This window comes from Myxocyprinus asiaticus, chromosome 3 (assembly GCF_019703515.2).
Source record: "Myxocyprinus asiaticus isolate MX2 ecotype Aquarium Trade chromosome 3, UBuf_Myxa_2, whole genome shotgun sequence".
Lineage (NCBI taxonomy): Eukaryota > Metazoa > Chordata > Actinopteri > Cypriniformes > Catostomidae > Myxocyprinus > Myxocyprinus asiaticus.
Window position 1 is genome coordinate 16,357,162 of NC_059346.1, and position 21,027 is coordinate 16,378,188.

General features: G+C 41.6%; 1 protein-coding gene across 3 annotated transcripts in view; it reads right to left on the bottom strand.

The window, feature by feature from the left end:
• The window catches only part of LOC127419502 (teneurin-1-like), a 300,512-nt gene extending 280,248 nt beyond the window's left edge, over positions 1 to 20,264 (bottom strand). For all 3 annotated transcript variants that reach the window (XM_051660961.1, XM_051660952.1, XM_051660942.1), the window contains exon 1: positions 19,995 to 20,264. The gene's annotated coding sequence lies outside the window, so the exon portion shown is untranslated. The remainder of the gene's footprint in view (positions 1 to 19,994) is intronic.
• Between the last annotated feature and the right edge of the window lie 763 nt (positions 20,265 to 21,027).

The following is a 21,027-nucleotide window of genomic DNA, read 5'->3' on the forward strand; positions in this document are numbered from 1 at the left end:
CCTACGCGCTCACTCTGACAGAACGAAACAACGAGTGAGAGAATAAATTAGCATTTCAGAGAGAGGGAGAGAGAGAGGGAGAGAGAGAGAGAGCGAGAGAGAGAGAGATAGGAAAGAGAAACGATCAAGTTATTCTCAGGAGATTGGTTAAGATGAGCAAAAAACAGTAGGAGGGTTGCGAATACCTACACAAACAAACAATTCCAACCACCAAATGTACAAACAGTATTGACACAAGAATACATACGTGCAAAATTATGAGTCTTTAGTGGAGAACAAAGAACACAGAAAGTGCATAATGCCTACAGGTCCACAGATGGAAACGAATTCAATAAAGCATCACCCCAATGCACCATACTCACTTTCAACCAAGAAAAGAACAAACTTACACCACTGTTTTCTTCTAACGTGAACGCAAGATATAGCTGTACTCAGTTACAAGGTAAAAGCAGAGGCTTATGTTCCTTGTGTCGGACCATCTATCCTGGACTGTGTTACTTACTGGCCATTAAGTAGAGGCTTTTTATCCAAAGTGACAGTACATTAATTGCAGGGACAATACCTTTGGAGTATCCTGGGGTTCAGTGTCTTGCTCAAGGGCTCAATGGTAATAGAGTAGCACTATCATCTCAGTAACTCTCCAGTTCATGGATCACACTCACCTGGGACCGAACATCCATTCGTTGCGTTACCGATGCAGATCGGCAACCACTGATCATGCTGAACCGGCATACTAATGCCACGACCAGCACGTCTCCTCCGACCTCAGTATCTCTACGAGCTGGTGGACAGGAATAAATAAACTCAGCTGCAGCTGAGTCCGTTTATCTGAGTGCGACAGCATTCCGGTGCACTAATGGAATGTTTAGAATCCTAAGCCTGTGGGGACGTTCCAATTCAAATTCCGAATGCGTTTATTAATTCCGCTCATAAATGAAGTTCCCCTCCTCGCGGCGTATCGCAAATGAGATCCCTTTCCATAATTTATCTTTGTTGAGTTTCACAGTTCTGCATTGATCTAAAAGACCCTGCAACAAAAAGTCAGTGACAGAGGCAAGAAGATGAGGCACCCAATATTTCTGATTCATAAATCACCATTGGAAGAGCTCCTGTTTGATACCTTGGACATATTCAAATGTTTGAATACAAGATGCATTTACCATTGCCTTAAGCAAATGGCAAATTTTTTACACATGTACTTCTACTCCTATGATGGACTGGAAACCATCTACAAGCTCTATAAGTCTGTCAGTAAATGCTTTCATAAATTCAGCTGTTCATGTGTTATAGAGATGCCGGTGGCTTTTGAATGAGGACAGTTCATGTTTAAGAGTTTTTAACTCCCTAAGCATTTATAAGGTGTGGACACCAACCCACAAGTTGTGGCACAGTTGTGAGTAACTCCTTTGTGTATATATTGTTGGGGTGAAACCAACTAAAAGTGCCATTGCAGATAACTTAACTAAAGTTTTTAAGTGGTGTGGAAGCTCAGCTGAAATATTGATGAAATATTTTAGAGATAAGCACAACTAGCTTTCTAACTTTAAAAAAAAAAATTGTTTTAAGATTATATTAATAATTTTAATTTTAAAACTGACTTTGACTTTTTTTCTGACCTAGTAATAAAATAAAAAAATGTATTCCCTGATATTTCCAAGTTTCTCATGACCGTGGAAACCTTGTTTTAAGCCACTGTAGATTTTCCATAAACAAGCTACTTTTTTCCCAATGTGTAGCGTGACCGAACACTACATCAATGTTTTTTTGTTTTTTTTTGTTTTTTTGACAAGTAGCTTTACAGCTGAGCGCAATGTCATTCTGAGGCAATGTCCTCGCTCTCAGACATCTGTAACTGTAGCGTGAAGGGGGGTGGGGCCGGGCCGCATGGGGAGGAGGGAATCGACTCCCCGACCGCCTAGAGCGGTAGGGCCGCTGCCAGGGGCGGAGGAGTGTCCCCATGGGCCGCCAGAAACACGGAGGGGCATTCTGTCTGCTGGGGGTCGGAGGTTTGACTTCGGTCTGCCTGGGGAGGAGCAGCTGTCATCCGCCTGGGAGGGTGAAGGAGTGATCGAGGACCATGCGACGGTGCATCAGAGAACCGGTGAGTGAGTTTCTTTTTCTCTCTCTCCTCTCTCTCTCGCGCTGTCGCTCCGTGTTGGCCTTTCCCAGGTCGAAGAAGGCAGGGATTATTGGTTAATTCGAATGGTTTATCTAAATGAACTGGTTCAACAACAAACAAATTCACTTCACTGGAAAAACTTAATTTCAAATTAATTCAATTGTGGACACTGGTTCCAAACAATGAAAATTAGTTTAGATGGTATTAAATTAGAATGTAGGCTCCACTCAAATACATTGTGTAGCGAAACCTAAATTAATTGTGTAGCAAAAACCAAAATGAATTCAGTTAACCTAACTTTATCTAGATCTTTTCTAATAACTCTATTGAACCTTGCAGCTTGTTACTAGCTAGCAAAAAACACAGTAGCATATTATATATATCTTTTTGTACAGTATAACAAGTATAGTGCTGATGAGAGTTTACAGATCCTCAATCAGTTATTATACTGATGATCCTTCAGTATTTGCTAATGATCACCCGATATGGGTTTTTTAATGGCCAGTGCTGATATCCAGAGAGCAGGGTGGCCAATAGGCCGATACAATGCCGATATATCAAACAACTGAATATAGTAAATAACAAAAATATAAAATTGCTAAAAATAAATAAATAAAAAAATGTAGCACTATATTTACTTAATTTTAAACAAAACTTTAACTTTGTGAAAAAAAAATCTAAAAAAATAATATTGTATTTTAAATAGTAGATAGCAGTTTCTTCTGATTTCTGTTTAGTCATAAAATTGTAATCATTAATTTGCCCATGAAGAAATTGTTAATATATTAGGAAGAAGGAAATAACAGCACACACAGTAGTCCAGCAACCATGGATGGCATGTGTGCATTAACAATCGCATTTTCTCACAAAAGACCTAATTAAACCAATTGTACATACAGTGAATAATACATTTACATATAGCACACGTGAAGCACTTTTACTTTGAAGTTGCACTCGTGTGGATCCAGCGAGCAGTAATCTCCTGACAGTTTAAACAGCCTGGATCGCCTGTTTGGATTGTCATGGACTGACCGTCACAGAAACTTTTGATCCTGATCCTGAAGTTTTGATTCTGGCAGATCGAATACATGCTTCAGAGGAAGATATTAGATGAGCGCTCGAGGGGAAGAAAACGTCCTCGTTACTTTCGTAACCTCTGATCCCTGATGGAGGGAACGAGACGTTGTGTCGATGTAGTGACACTAGGGGTCACTCTTGGGCGCCCGAAACACCTCTGGTCTTTGAAAAAAGGCCAATGAAAATTGGCGAGTGGTATTTGCATACCATTCCCCCGAACATACGGGTATAAAAGGAGCTGGTATGCAACCACTCATTCAGGTTTTGTGCTGAGGAGCTGTGACAAGGTCCCGGCCATTTCAGTGGATAGTCCAGCGTTGTGGCCATCAGGGAATGGAGGTTACAAAAGTAACCAGGACGTTCCCTATCTGTCACTCACTCAATGTTGTGTCGATGTAGTGACACTAGGGGTCCCTATACGAAACGCCACAACTAGCTGAACTGTGTTACGTGAACTGGCGGTGTGGACGGGCAGACCACTGTGTGCCTCGTAGCCAGCACACCAGGCCGACACATAACCTCCCCCAACACTGTTATGAGCGTCGAACGGCCCTTCGGGGACAAGTCGACTGCCCAAAAGATAGGGACAGGCTAGCCCAGTCGTGGCCTCTTATCCTCTTTTTTCTCTCCCCAAAAAAAGAGAGAAATTTGTTAACCGACTGGGGCCACCAGTGTCTACGTCGGGGGGGTGTCACTCCCAAGGGGAAGACACCGCGGAGACCACACCCCACCCAGAGAGAGTGGAAATACGTCACATGGTCTTGCTGGGCCTTGTCGGAAGTATGTCATGTGGAGAAGTCCCGTGGTAGGTCCTACCCAACGGGGGAGGAGTTTCTACAAACATGGTGACTGGGGCAGAGGGGCCTCTGCTCAAAGAAGACGCAGTTTACCAACAGGGAAACGAATTAGCGGAAGATATACGTTGCATGGGGTCACTTATGGGGAACAAACACATGCGGAGTAACTACCCCAGTACAGGGCTTAGTTAGCACATGTAATGAGCCGGCAGCGAGTTTCTCCGCAAACTCGTCTGCCACAGGGCTCGGAGGAATTCATCCAGGGAACACATTTTGTGAACACTACTGGGAGTCAACAGTGCACGTCTTCAGCTCAGGGGAGGTGAAAGGTGCTATGCGCAAGCGATACACCCAGCCAGCTGTCCCGGACTTACCTGCTTGTGCCTGCCACTACACGGGACAAAACCTGGCGATTGTAGAACCTCGCAAATGTGTTGGTTGTTGCCCAGCCCGCTGCTCTACAAATGTCTGTTAGAGTGGCGCCACTGGTCAAGGCCCAGGAGGCCGCCACACTCCTGGTAGAGTGGGCTCGTCCTGAGCGTGATATGCCATTTCTATGGTGTCAATGACCCAGTGGGCGATCCTCTTCTTGGAGACAGTGCTTCCTTTCCGCTGTTCACCAAAGCAGACAAAGAGCTGCTCAGAGACTCTAAAGCTCTGCGTGCGATCCAAATAGATGCGTAAAGCACGCACCGGACACAGCAACACCAGGGCTGGGTCTGCCTCCTCCTGAGGCAGTGCTTGCAGGTTCACCATCTGATCCCTAAATGGGGTCGTGGGAACCTTGGGCACATAGCCCGGTCAGGGTCTCAGGATCACGCGAGAGTAGCCCGGGCCGAACTCCAGGCACGTTTCGCTGACAGAGAACGCTTGCAGATCTCCTACCCTCTAGATGGAAGTGAGCGCAGTCAGGAGGGCAGTCTTTAAAGAGAGTGCCTTAAGCTCAGCTGACTGCAGGGGCTCAAAGGGGGCTCCCCATAGACCCTGAAGAACTACAGAGAGGTCCCATGAGGGGATGAGGCGCGGTCTGGAGGGATTCAACCTCCTGGGGCCTCTCAGGAACCTGATGATCAGGTTGTGCTTCCCTTAGGACTTACCGTCCACTGTGTCGTGGTGTGCCGCTATAGCAGCTACATACACCTTCAAGGTGGAGGGGGACAGCCGCCCCTCCAACCTCTCCTGCAGGAAGGAAAGCACCGACCCGACTGCGCATCTCTGGGCGACCGTACCCGAGGGGGAAAGCCCGGCTGAGGCTTCCTCGTCCAAATGGACGAGTCCGCTCTCCGATGCTGTGCTCGAGAGCTCATCACTTTCGTGGGCTCCGAACAAGAGGTCGAACTCACCGTGAGACGAGCCGGCGGACTCATCCGGAAGCCCGATCGGGGCAGACGAGCGTGCTGGGGAATGGGAGGTCCGTGGGGGGATACCCGGCAGAGGTGGTCCCATTGAGTTCCCCAAATCGCCCCCAGTGCTAGCCACGCTGGCCTCATACCCGTAGGTAGAAGGACTGAGGAGGGGAGCCGCTGGGGTGACTTGCTTTCTTACGAAGGCAAGCCGCGACCACAACGTTGCCATGGTCATGTTCTCTTAATGAGTACATGACCCATCCACGAACGCTGTCTCCGCGTGGGTAGTGCCCAGACACGAAAGACAGCGATCGTGACAGTCAGAAGGCGAGAGATAATGACCGCAACCAGGAATAACACACGGAAGGGCATCTTTAAAAAAACGTTCCGTGTGTGCCGCTCTTTTAGAGAAATATACTCTTTTTTTATTTTTTATGATATACTCTTTCATTTCTGCCGAAGCGCCAGGGGCGTTCTCTGCAGTGCACCAGTGCAGAGGGGGAGAAGCCGCTGAAATGCGCCGTCAGATCCAGCAGAGGTGAATGAACAGCCGTGAGAATTCAGCTCAGTGAGCATCGACCGTTTGGCTCCGAAGAGAAAATCTGAATGAGTGGTTGCATATCAGCATCCTTTTATACCCGTACGTTCGGGGGAGTGGTATGCAAATACCACTCGCCAATTCTCAATGGCTTTTTTTCAAAGACCAGAGGTGTTTCGGGCTCCCAAGAGTGACCCCTAGTGTCACTACATCGACACAACGTCGAGTGAGTGACAGATAGGGAACGCTGGATTTTCGTGAGGTTTGTGAATTACAACTGTTTGAACTAGATATCTGCATATTTGCAGATGTATATAATAGAAGTTTTATTGATATTTGCCTTTTATCATTAGGAAAGAAAGTTAAAAGTGATGGGTAACTGCTGATAAGAGGCTGATAGAATACGTGCTTTAGAGGTAAATAAATGATGGATGCTGGATCTGATCAAGTTGTGTGAGGTTGGTTTGTGACATCTGTTTAAGCGAGATATGTGCATATTTGCAGATGGTATATGATATTAGTTTTATTGATATTTGCCTTTTTATCATTAGACAAGACAGTTAAAAGTTACAAGTTCAACGGTTGAGGAGAGAGAGGGAGAATGGCGAGCAGCACTTTAACTTTATGAGCTCAAACGCATCTGCCGCAGCTTTGATATTTGGACCGTTTAAATTACACTGTGTTGCACACTATTGTAACGTAACAACAAATCGAACTGTGACTGGTCATTTACATGTCTCAGTCCCTTCACATGCAAGCAGGCAATTCTTAGCGCCCACAAGAAACAAATCAGCCAAACAGGGAAATTTATCAGCTGATGCGATAATTAAAAAAATTCATTTGTTTTAATTTGGTATAGAAATACATTAAAATAACACTTAATTTAAAAATTTACTCTCCCAATCCATACAGTCCCAACACAATTGGATAAAAGAACATGGATTGTATGAAATCAAGTTGAGACCAAATGCTAAAAGGATTGTGTTGCATTAACTAATTTTAAATAAGTTAATTGAGCATGCAGTAAAAATCACGTTTAGTGAACACCATTCATTAGAAGTCTGAATCCATTTTAACATTTCATAGCAATGTGATCATATCCTTTTTTGTTGACTGTGTTGAATATCACAAAAGTACATTTTACATGTTCTCATGCCAAACATAAATGTATTTAGTTGATCGCAAGTGTTCTGGTTTCGAATTTTCCCTTTTTTCAGTGTGGGTGCTGGATTTCTCTTTTTGACTATAGAGTTCATCACTGTTTTCAACTCAGCTATATACAGGTGCATCTCAATAAATTAGAATGTCATGAAAAAGTTCATTTATTTCAGTAATTCAACTCAAATTGTGAAACTCGTGTATTAAATAAATTCAATGCACACAGACTGAAGTAGTTTAAGTCTTTGGTTCTTTTAATTGTGATGATTTTGGCTCACATTTAACAAAAACCCACCAATTCACTATCTCAAAAAATTAGAATACATCATAAGACCAATAAGAAAAACATTTTTAGTGAATTGTTGGCCTTCTGGAAAGTATGTTCATGTACTGTATATGTACTCAATACTTTGTAGGGGCTCCTTTTGCTTTAATTACTGCCTCAATTCGGCGTGGCATGGAGGTGATCAGTTTGTGGCACTGCTGAGGTGGTATGGAAGCCCAGGTTTCTTTGACAGTGGCCTTTAGCTCATCTGCATTTTTTGGTCTCTTGTTTCTCATTTTCCTCTTGACAATACCCCATAGATTCTCTATGGGGTTCAGGTCTGGTGAGTTTGCTGGTCAGTCAAGCACACCAACACCATGGTCATTTAACCAACTTTTGGTGCTTTTGGCAGTGTGGGCAGGTGCCAAATCCTGCTGGAAAATGAAATCAGCATCTTTAAAAAGCTGGTCAGCAGAAGGAAGCATGAAGTGCTCCAAAATTTCTTGGTAAACGGGTGCAGTGACTTTGGTTTTCAAAAAACACAATGGACCAACACCAGCAGATGACATTGCACCCCAAATCATCACAGACTGTGGAAACTTAACACTGGACTTCAAGCAACTTGGGCTATGAGCTTCTCCACCCTTCCTCCAGACTCTAGGACCTTGGTTTCCAAATGAAATACAAAACTTGCTCTCATCTGAAAAGAGGACTTTGGAACACTGGGCAACAGTCCAGTTCTTCTTCTCCTTAGCCCAGGTAAGACGCCTCTGACGTTGTCTGTGGTTCAGGAGTGGCTTAACAGGAGGAATACGACAACTGTAGCCAAATTCCTTGACACGTCTGTGTGTGGTGGCTCTTGATGCCTTGACCCCAGCCTCAGTCCATTCCTTGTGAAGTTCACCCAAATTCTTGAATCGATTTTGCTTGACAATCCTCATAAGGCTGCGGTTCTCTCGGTTGGTTGTGCATCTTTTTCTTCCACACTTTTTCCTTCCACTCAACTTTCTGTTAACATGCTTGGATACAGCACTCTGTGAACAGCCAGCTTCTTTGGCAGTGAATGTTTGTGGCTTACCCTCCTTGTGAAGGTGTCAATGATTGTCTTCTGGACAACTGTCAGATCAGCAGTCTTCCCCATGATTGTGTAGCCTAGTGAACCAAACTGAGAGACCATTTTGAAGGCTCAGGAAAACTTTGCAGGTGTTTTGAGTTGATTAGCTGATTGGCATGTCACCATATTCTAATTTTTTGAGATAGTGAATTGGTGGGTTTTTGTTAAATGTGAGCCAAAATCATCACAATTAAAAGAACCAAAGACTTAAACTACTTCAGTCTGTGTGCATTTAATTTATTTAATACACAAGTTTCACAATTTGAGTTGAATTACTGAAATAAATGAACTTTTCCACGACATTCTAATTTATTGAGATGCACCTGTAAATGTGTGTTTTCTAGTTCTGTTAGTTGTTAAAAAAAAAAAAAAATTAAAAATACAAATTGGCTAATAATGTGTAAGCTTTGTAAATAATGTGTAAATGTATCTATTCAAGTTTAATGCTGTCACTCTAACTGATATCCTCATTGTTTTGTGCCATATAAATAATCTGATTGCAAAAGTTATCAAATATATTATATAATATTTTTAATAAAATACAGTATATAATCTGATGGTTGTATATTCTAAAAGATATTGCTTCTTAAATTACTTTAATATTGTTAGCTACTTTTGTTAGGAAATTGTAGTGTAACTACTTTTTAAAAGGGCTATTTTTAAAAGGAAAACTTGACTGTAGTTTAAATACTTAAAAATTATAAGTAGTTTGTAGCTTTAGAAGCTATAAAGTTTCAAAGTACCTTCCCCAACACTGGTACAGTGAAATTCATTTCAACTCTTCAGAACATGAAACGTAATGTAGCTGCATTTCCCATTATGAGCCAGTTCAATTAAGATTACATTTCAGATCAAGCTTATTGTTCTCTCTGCCTTGATCTCACAAGGTTCAAAATAAATGCATCAATAATGAAAGCTGGAGTGAATATATGACAAAAGCTGGTAAAGTTTGAAAACCAAATTATGCTTTTGTGTAATTTTTGAGAAATATGGTTTCCCTAATTTCCCTGCTTTTATCCTTTACACTTTGGAAAAAAATTATCAATGTAGATTAATATGAGGAAATACATTTACTAAACACTGTAGACAGTTCCATTTAGGCTAAATAGAAAATTCTATGAGCCTAAAAATGCTAGCTCTACCATTGTTAGAGACATTACTCTTTCTCTCACTCAGTTTGAAGAAGGTGAATGTTTTCATTTATAAACTCATTATTACTTCAATTACACAGAGCTGAAAGGCAGGCACACACACACACACACACACACACAGTTCAGAGGGCAGTTCTGTGAAGCCAGGGCTCCTCCGCGCCAATCAGGGAGCTCCACCAGCACACATAGACAGACACACACACACAGACCTTGGACAGCACCAAAACACATGGCTTGAGTTGAAGACCGAAGATATGGCACGGCTGGAGTTGATTCAAGCTCGACAAGCCACTGCTACACAAGTGTGGTGGTGGGAGCGTGGTTGAGCTTTTCAGCTTGTGAATTGAGAGCGAGATCAGGAGATGAGAACGGTAAGGATCATCACCTGACAATGATTGTCTCTAACACCTGTTTGTCATTGCATTGAGAGTTGGAGAAGGATTTAAGAGCAAGCCAGATGTCAGTGAGGGAGAGAGAGGTACCACACGCACCCAGAGATCGTGTTGAGCTGTGTGCACTGAAAAGCGTGATTATTGAGTGAAGTGCTGAAAAGCCAATTTTGCGTTATGAAATAAATACCATTTGAGTTGAATTTGCCATCCCCCGCTTCCTCCTAGCACCCCATCATGAACTTTGTTACAACAAGACACCAAAACTGTGCTTTCCTCTCTCAACCTATCAGAAACCAATGATGTTAAAGCCAAAGCATCCAAACAGACACTCTCTGAGACACTCCAAATGCATGCGCCTACCTCCTCAACCCCCATCTCCTGGAGAACTTCAGATGAGTGCACAGACACACAAGGAGCTCCTGTAGAGCACTATCAGTGCATTCTAGCACGAGAGAGACTGACCCATCGGCTACTCCAAAACCTCTTCAGTCTGATAGGCCTCTTAATCCTAAATAAACACCTCTCTGCAGCATTTCACTATGACCTCAATGTGCTTCCCTTCATTCCCAGCACACATCAGTAATAATCTCTATAACAGCAAAAACACTTAATGTCAGGCATGCAAACAGCTCAGACTAAAATTCATAGGCTAATAGAAATTCAACACTGTGGCATTCCTCCAAAATAATCATGCTAGATGATGACAAAAAGAGCGCTGCTTCATTAATTATGCAACAGAATGTGAAAATATATATCTAATAAATAATATAAAATATTAGATTTAAATGAGCAGCTTTATGAGGCCACTGACAATATCAAGTGAACAATGTTTCAGCAGGATGATTTTACATTTTCTCTTTCCACATCCCACATTGTTTCCCATAGCTTTCGAAAACACTTTTCACTGGTGACCCCTCTCATCCAGTGCGGTGAGATGACTGGTTGAATTATTCATTCGCTTGCATTTTCTCAGCTTGATTGTTGTGACTCAGACATCGCTTTAGATGTCTTTGTCATAGAGACTGAGTGTGTCATTTCATGATGTCACATAAACTCAAACTGACCCAGTTCAGACATGTTTCTTTAAAACAAGGTTTTGCATTAAACGTACATTAGTAATGAACCTTAAATTCTTACGGTCCAGAAGGCTTTATTTCTCATGTAGGGCAATGTTTTCTTAAGAGAGTCCAGTTCAGATGCTAGAAGAAATAACAGCACTGGAATCAGACCAGCTCTACAGGCTTTGGATCTCATACACAAATCAGTCATAGATAACTGGCTCGAGGGGTTTGGCTAAGCAGTTACAGGTGATTAGGTGAGGGTTTTACAGGCTTAAGGCTTCTTTACACACACACACACACACACACACACACACCAGTGCACAATTACCCCTAATCATTCCACAACAGGTGGCCGACTGGAGTCCAGCCTTGAGGTGAGCTGTTCAAGTGCCCTTATTACAGGTTAACAAAGCACCTGCAGTGTCACAGAGAGGCTGACAGGGCCCGTTTTAAGGCTGTGGCACTGATAGCAAACTCTTACCCAAATGCCTAATCATCTCAATGCACTAAAACCCAATCATACTTAAATTACAGCTTGGCTCAAGAACCTCAGATTGGAGGACTGTACTGTGACAAAAATCTGTCCATGTGCTTGATTAATCACTCAATGGGCTTCATCAATGTAGCCAGAGAGCTGCAGGTTTCCTGGGTTGCTTCCACTTTCTTTCTTTTTTTTTTTCTCTTTAAAGAAATGGTTGTTAAACGATCTAGACAAGAGAGCTACAAGTGAGAGCATTATCAAAGATTTCCAGATTTATAATCACAGTGTGATTAATTATTACCCTATCACTTTACATACACACACTAAACCAGATTCAAAATTTCAAAAGAGCTGACTGAGTGTGCTACTCAGTGGTTGGGGTGGTAGTGGTTAAAAATCTAGACTGGTTGTTGGAGACATGACCTGATGTGTACATGCTCAATCTTGTTGCAATGAGGCGCTTACACGGTCTATCCGATTTTGAATCTGGCTTGCTTCCTATCATGTTTACCTTCCTGTCAATAAAAGTAGCTTAAAAAGTCCAAAACAATCTGGGCTGGCGACCTAAAGTTTATATCGGCCAGGACAAATAATCATCTGATTGTAAGATTATAAGCATTGGTTGACAATTATGTCTGATTGGCCGATTAACAGAAAAGGTCAGACAGTGGCCAAGAGTGAGTTCCAAGTCTTGATCGTTGGGTCACTGAAAGATGCATTATTTTTGTTTACAAATATTTTTTATAAGTACTGTGCAAAATAAATGTTCGTTTAAATTTACACAATTAATGAGCACTTTATTAGGAACACTCTTTCCTAATAAAATGCCAGATGTGGTCTTCTGCTGTTGTAGCCCATCCACCTCAGGGTTTGATGTATTGTGCATTCTGAGATGCTAATCTGCTCACTCCAATTGTACAGAGTGGTTATCTGAGTTACCATAGCCTTTCTGTCAGCTCGAATCAGTCTGGCCATTCCCCACTGACCTCTCACATCAACAAAGAATTTCCGTCCACAGAACTGCCGCTCACTGGATGTTTTTTGTTTTTGACACCAACTCTTGAGACTGTTGTGTGTGAAAATCCCAGGAGATCAGAAGTTACAGAAATTCTCAAACCAGCCCGTCTGGCACCAACAATCATGCCATGGTCGAAATCACTGAGATCACATTTTTTCCCCCATTCCGATGGTTGATGTGAACATTAACTGAAGCTCCCGACCCATATCTGCATGATTCCATGCACTGCACTGCTGCCACATGATTGGCTGATTACATAATCGCATGAATAAGTAGGTGTTCCTAATAAAGTGCTCAGTGACTGTAATAAGACGTACACATATATTGTTCATCAGCCACCCTAGATATGCCATACTGATACCCATATCAGCCCACCACTAATAAAGATTAATCTCTCAACCAGATGGGAAGCTTTATGCTCTGGAAACTTACTGTCACCCTTTGTCACTATTGTGCCCTTGAGTAAGACACCCAACCCCAGGTTGCGCACTGAACGTTTCTTTGGATAAAAGCTTCTGCTAAATGACAAGTAACCAACCCTGGCACCCTGCTGTATGATGTTTCTTACCATGCAAATGAGCCTGCTGATTAGAATAAGAATATATTCCAAAAAGTCTCATCAGTATGTTAATTATCCCAAACCTGCAATGTAAGATGTGTCATTAAATCAAGCTGTACGGCCATATCTGCTGGGCGCTGTTACGGGTGCTCAAACTGGACAATGCATATTTTTCCCCCATTGTGTTGAAAGGCTGCATAACCTTTTTAAAATGGATGGAAATGTGTGGCCTGACCTACAGAGGGAGTGAACGGCCTCTTTTTTTTAATCTTTTTTTTTTTTTGCTAACTTATTATGCATTTTCAATTATTTTTAAATGTATAATTTAACAGCAATAGAGAGATACTTTGCTGAGCCCAAAGGGGAAATTTTGTGCCAATTATCTAAAACAGAGTGCACAAAAATGCTATACATACAGTAAGGTGAAAGCACATCAAGGGTTAAATCAATACAAAAATATTTTACAGTCTGCTGTGACATATGCTAAATATCATTCACACATAAAATGTTTGTGCTGGAGGATAGCACTGCAAAGACAGAGAATATCTGCTTTCCATCACATTTAATAAAATGTGCTGTGTTTTTTCATGCATATCAAATGTCTAGGAGCGAAAATTTTAAAACATGAATACAATCATTCAACTGACTGCAGCTGCTCGGTCAATCTGGTCATCGGCGAAACATGTTTTACATGCTCAATATTATTCACATTCAGTATTCACATATTGGAGGAAGACAATAAGAGTGATGAATGTCTGGAATTCTCAAATACACATATCTGAGACTTAATGAGTGTGTCTTCGAAACCCCATTTATCACACCTTTCTAGAGCATATTTTTAGAGGAAGACATAAAATAGAGTTCATATAATGGATTAGTTCATTGGAACAGTGAAGTAACAGATGTTCTTAGACTTATATGGATGAAATCTGACATGTTGGGAATGAGTTACATAGACCTGTTTTTTTTTTTGTTTTTTTTTGTATTAGTGGGTCTTCGGATTTGTAGAACTCAAAGCTACAGAATAGTTTCTGTTGTGGGGTTCTATATTTTCTGCATTGATTATGACTTTGCAGTCTTCTTTAGAATATCAGGCACCACCAAAGCAAGCTACAAAACTGAGAACAAGATATAACTAAGCTAAAGACAGAGAGATGTAGGAGGGAAAAGAAGAAATTGAAAGGGTATTTTTAAGAATGAAAGTTGCAGTGGGGCCTGCGTAGCTCAGCGAGTATTGACGCTGACTACCACCCCTGGAGTCGTGAGTTCGAATCCAGGGTGTGCTGAGTGACTCCAGCCAGGTTTCCTAAGCAAACAAATTGGCCCAGTTGCTAGGGAGGGTAGAGTCACATGGGGTAACCTTCTCGTGGCCATGATTAGTGGTTCTCGCTCTTAATGGGGAGCGTGGTAAGTTGTGCTTGGATCGTGGATAGTAGCATGAGCTTCCACATGTCTCTGCGGTGTCATGCACAATGAGCCATGTGATAAGATGAGTGGATTGACTGTCTCAGAAGCGGACGCAACTGAGACTTGTCCTCTGCCACCCGGATTGAGGTGAGTAACCGCGCCACCACTAGCACCTATTATGTAGTGGGAATTGGGCATTCCAAATTGGGAGAAAAAAATAAAAAAAGATGGACATTTTTCGTTGGTTTTACATAATTCAACTGTGGACATTGGATTCACACAATGAAAATGAGTTTCCTTCATATAATTGTAAATGTAGGCTTTACTCAAATATTTTGTGTTGAATAAACCCAATGGAATTTAATTAACCTCACTTAAATTTGATTTGTCCAAATAATTCCAATGAACTTTGCAGCATGCTACGAGCTTGCAACGATACATATTAGCATATTATACATATATTTTTATTTACTTTAACAAACATGGTGCTGCTGAGGATTTATACTGATCCTCAATCAGCCTTTATGCTGATGATCCATCAGTCTTTGCTTCATGACAAAAGCAAAACAAATTGTTATTTTTAGCTTGGTAAATCACCCATCCTCAATCTAACCATTAGCTCCACTCTTCTCCACAATGGTAACCTCCAAAAAAATCCACCAACACAGAAACTTCTCTACATACCAACATAACATAACTTTAAACACTAAAAAGTCTCCTACTTGTTTCATTTTGTGTAGAGATACATTAAAATTTCAAAATTTACTCTCCCAATCCAGTCCCGTGCAAAGCATGCTGGGTAATGCAAATTCCCTACCCTGTTTCAGCAATACCTTTTTTCCTCTCCCCTTTTTCTCCCCAATTTGGAATGCCCAATCCCCAATGCACTCTAAGTCCTCGTGGTGGTGTAGTGACTCACCTAAATCTGGGTGGCGGTGGACAAATCTCAGTTGCCTCTGCGTCTGAGATAGTCAATCCACGCATTCTATCATGTGGCTTGTTGGGCGCGTTACCGCAGAGACCTAGCACGTGTGGAGGCTTCAAGCTATTCTCCGTGGCATCCACGCACAACTCACCACATGCCCCACCGAGAGTGAGAACCACATTATAGCAACCACGAGGAGGTTAATCCAATGTGACCCTACCCACCCTAGCAACCGGCCAATTGGTTGCTTAGGAAGCCTGACTGGATTCACTCAGCACACCCTGGATTCGAACTTGTGACTCCAGGTGTGGTAGTCAGCATCTTTACTTGCTGAGCTAATCAGGCCCCGTTTCAGCAATACTTTGATGCAACAAATATTATTCACATTGTTCCAACACAACTGGATTAAGTACACATGGATTGTACATGGATGGATTGTACACAATGAAATTAAGACCAAATGCTAAAGAAATGTGTTGGATTAACTAATTTTAATTAAGTAAATTGAGCAAGCAGTAACAATTATGTTGAGTGAACACTATCCATTAGAAGTCTGAATACATTTAATCATTTCATACCAAATTAATCATATCACTTTTTAATGACTGTGTTGAATTTTACTTGGACTTTACGCAATATGATTATGTTCTCATCTCAAACATAAATGTATTAAGTAGATTTTTAAGTGTACTGGTTTAGTATTTTTAGTAAAGCTGCTCTCCATTTTTTCAGTGTAATGAAGAATTGAGAATATACAGTATGACTTCTGATTACTCAGGGTATATTATGACATCACAATCTAGAATGTGAGTATCAGTCCATACACAAGCCAAGCTACAATACTGAGAACTAATGAAAAATTTAGAAAATAGAGGAAGAAAACCTATAGAAGGAGGAGGGAAATGAAATAAAATGGAAAGAATATGGTTGAGACCGAGATGTGTATATGACTTTTAGCTTACTGTATCTGAAAAGGAGTGCTGTAGTGTGGGGGTCAAGACTGTGAAAATTACCTTTCTACCTTTCGTAGAAAGACTACAATCTATCCAAATGGCATAAAAGCCGGGGGGCTTACAGTGCAAAGGCGTTAAGAGAGATGAAGAAAGCGGGAGTGAGAGAGAAACAGAAAAACTCACAATGGGGGTCTGATAAGAGGATAGAAAAAGAATAATTGGGGAATATATTTAACCAAGAGCACAGCTCTGTGTCCCAGCATGCATCTATATTAAAGGAGAGTGCTACTGTACCTACGGTGCTGCATTTCCTCAACTATTATGAACTGTAAATACAGTTTATCTGAATACAACATTCAACCATTTTTAAGATTCAACATTAAATTCTGACAATTTAAAATACAGATGTAGAAATAAACTTTTAGTTATTTTCTGTTAGATATCAGTGCAATAATAGGCTTCAAACTATTATTAAAACCAGAAGCTCTGCACGATTATACGTAAAACATTGCATTCTAACCTTAATAAAGCCTGGATAGCCATGATGTATTTAGATATATGAACACAAACAGCACTGTGTAATAATAAAGCAATTGGTCTTGTGGTTGTTGCTCATCAGTGCTTTAAACCGCACTAAAGTATTAGCAAAAGACACTGCTTGAATAATTACGGCTGTGTGACTGGCAGATCCGGGTTGGGCAAGTGCTGCTTAATCCCGTTTCCAGTACGGTGTTAATCCGGACATGAGGGAGTAGCATCAACATGCTAATGTCAAAAATGAGGCCAGTTAACTGTGGTGGTTAATCTGTAATGAGGTCCAATGTAGTCACCCGCCACCACGCCCCTTGATAAATCCTTATTTGGGATTCTGTCAGTCAAAGGGCAGGATTATGGCATTCTTTGCATTAATTATCCAGTTGCAGCTATATAAACAAACTAATAGCTACACTCACTAAGCACTTTATTAAGAACACCTGAACCTCTTTATTCATGCGATTATCTAATCAGCCAATTGTGTGGCAGCAATGCAATGCATAAAATCATGCAGATACAGGTCAGGAGCTTCAGTTAATGTTCACATTAACCATCAGAATGGGGGGAAAATGTGATCTCAGTGATTTTGACTGTCACATGATTGTTGGTGCTAGATGGGCTGGTTTAAGTATTTCTGTAAGTATTTCTCTAGAGCTTACTCAGAATGATGCCAAAAACAAAAAAAAATCCAGTGAGCGGCAGTTCTGTGGACAGAAACACTTTGTTGATGAGAGAGGTCAACGAATAGCATCTCAGAATGCACAACACGTCGAACCTTGAGGTGGATGGGCTACAACAGCAGAGGACCACATCGGGCACTTTACTAGGACCATAGTGTTCCTAATAAAGTGCTCAGTAAGAATAAATGTTGAACTAACATTACCTGCTGTAACCTATCCACACTGTACTAACTAATTGTGAGCATTTATTGTACAACATATATTTTACATTTGTTTATATATTGATTATTCTCAACAAAAATCAATTAATTATTTTTGCAACAAGTTGTTCTTTTTAAAAAATGGCTGTTAATAAATGTTAAATGTCGAACAATAGTACCCTTGGGTTGCTCTAGCTGCAAGCTTTTGATGTATTAGCCTCCCAAGCCGGTGGAGCCTGTCAGAAAGCTAAGAACTCTCCGTATTCACTCTCTCTCTCAGCGAGTGTGGTGTTAATGAAAGCTGAACGCTGTACTGTAGCATTTGCTGAGAGTAGGAGAGCAGGTAGGAGCCCCTCCGGGTCTTTACGTCCATTATTAGAAGAGGGTGAGGCATAGCAGGGGGTTAATGCCAGCATGGGCAGCTACCGTCCTTGCGAAACCTCGACATTGTAAAGAGAGAGAAAATTATTGCGATTGAGAATAGGGGAGAGAAAGGCTCTTTTAGTTATACATTAGTAGATTAGGACAGAATCGAGAAGCATAAACAGATGTGTTGATCATCTAATGTTCTGTACTGATGTTCCCAACTGTCCACACAAGATGAAGAAATTAGCACCTAGTACAGAATGCAAGGTGGTCGAGCCAGAGAAGTACACACAGACCAACAACTTTTCATATCTGTTTGCGATCCACGGTAATGGAAATTCTTAATATATGGACAGACATACCAATTAATTAAAAGGTCAGAGCTGAAAACTGCTAAACTAATAAGGATTTTTCATTCAATTCAGTGGTATTTTGCAAATAAATTAGGCAATGTCAGCATACCTAATTATTTCAGAAATATTTCAGCATAGTAAGGAGGTTGGAAGAAGTCACAACAACTTCAGGCTGATTCACCTATGGCACACCAAAATATCAAACACACCCACACAATTTTCTTGCTCATAAATACCGCATGTTAACAGTTGCCATTTAGCACATGATTTTTACAACTTACCGCTAACCACCTGCAGAGATAATGCCCCTGGAGTAACCTGGGGTCCAGTGTCTTGCTCAAGGGCAAATTAGTGATTGGACTGTGATTTCACAGTCTTGTGATTGAACCTGTAGGCTAACCTTTGTGTTGGAAGAAACAATTATTAACCATTAAAGGTACCACCACCTTAACTAAAAATTACACATAGTACCATTACACAAAGGGCATTTTACAAAATATATACAAAAATATTTTTATATTGGTACTTAATCTTTTATTTACTATTCTATAAGCACTACAGTAACACACACACACACACACACACACCATCTCTCCCACTTTTACGAAAGTATGTTTAATCATAAAAAATAGATAAAATACAACAATGCATATACCAACGAAGCATGGCCACTTAAACTCCCTCTGCCAACTCTGCTCATGTTTTCCAGCGGTTTCTCTCTTAGAGAAACTGAGTGAATATTGCACAGATGTGTCGCAGACCGCTCACACACACACACTGACGGAGAAGTGGAGAACACACGGCGACACACTCACACGGGATTCAGTACACCATGCCAGCAGCTGGTGGGGTGGTCTGTCCTCCTTGACAGTAAAACTGAGGACATCCCGTGAAATGTAAACATTTACCATAACAGTTGCTGAGACATGCAGGTGACCCGGTCGTGTGCGCGTGACCGTGGTCATTTTATCTGCTCAAATGTTGCTCCATAAAATGTACGCACACGGACGTAGAGCTCTATGATATATTTCCCAACATAACACAAGGAAGTATATAACACAATTAAAGAGTAAAAGAGCGTAAAGGTCGCGTTCAGTCAGTCAAGTTCACAAGCAGCGGTTAATTGGTGTCTCGAGTCCAGTCGATTCTGTCAAGAATTATCTGCGCGCGAGTTGAACGCGATAACGGCGGGAAAGCTCGCCTGTAAACGGGAAAGTCTCGCAGAGGATGTGAACCGAAGCCTGCAGTCTACGCCTGCCTGTGTTTGGGGATGTCTGGGCTGGGAATGCTCCGGATCAGTTTCACAGATTTGCTGCGCAGGAAAAATTACCGAGCTTCTTTCAACGTATCATAACGGTTTCTCTATTTCTCACCGAAAGGATGCCGTACCCGCAGTCATTCGTTTAAGAAACGGAATTAACATCTGTATTCAGTGTATACGAGCAAACACCCACAAATACACGCAGCGATTGAGATGTTTACCGGGGTTTTGTCGCTTACCTTCTTCAACGCTGACCATGATTCAGTGGAAAATCCCGGGATAGATCATTTAATCACTGATAGATATGCGGATAAAGAGTATTTCTTGAATCCCAGCACTGAATCCTGGCGTTTATCCTTAAGAAACAGAGCGGCTCGGCCGTAGACTCGCTGGCTCCGGTAAGGCGGCGGGACCACGATGCTCGGTTACCTGGAAACGCGCGAGAACGGATGCAGAGTAACACGGAATGCGGCAGCTCATATACTCACGCGCACTCCCACGCGACGAGAGCGTCGTATTCTAAACTGTTAGGATTCAAATTCAGTCCTCACAGATTTTTCACTGTCTGACACATTCGGCATCACCGGGACGTACCATTCAGCGCTCGTGAGAAAGGGGGTGTGGCAGCAGTAGCGGGTAGCGGGTGGCGCGTGTCTACCGGCGCTGCGAGCAGAATCTCAGTCCGACTAGAGCGCGCTGAAGAAACATTCAGAGTGTGACTGATTTCCTAATAACACCGCTGGTGTCCTGGATAAACATGGCTAATAATAATCGTTTGGGAATGTTTTGCGGCCTAGTTAGATAAACATGTACAATAATATACGTGTTATTGAAAATTTACCGCATATATAGATTTTAGAAACTGTAGTTGTTGAGAGAGGGAGAGATTTTCTTCATATGTTATGCTGCCGGCTGATGCAAAAGGGCCTGTGCATTTCTCATAGTGTGCATACTGCATACACAATTTCATACTGTGCCTAGTGAATTTTTATGATTTTTTTAATAAAAGAAATAACGTGATTTAATGGTGCGTGCGTGCGTGTTTAATTGTGTTTGCGCCGGGGCATCAATATGCTCAAAGACTAAATGGAAACAAATCTGTTGTGTTCGTCCATCAATACATATTACTATCAATGACTCAATGGGAGCATAGCTGTGATCAGTCAAGGTCAGAGAACCCATACAAACAACATTTCCAAACTGTTGCATCTTCTCAAAGTTCTAAGAGCATCTGTACACAAACACTTTGAAGTCAACAGTAACAGCATACTA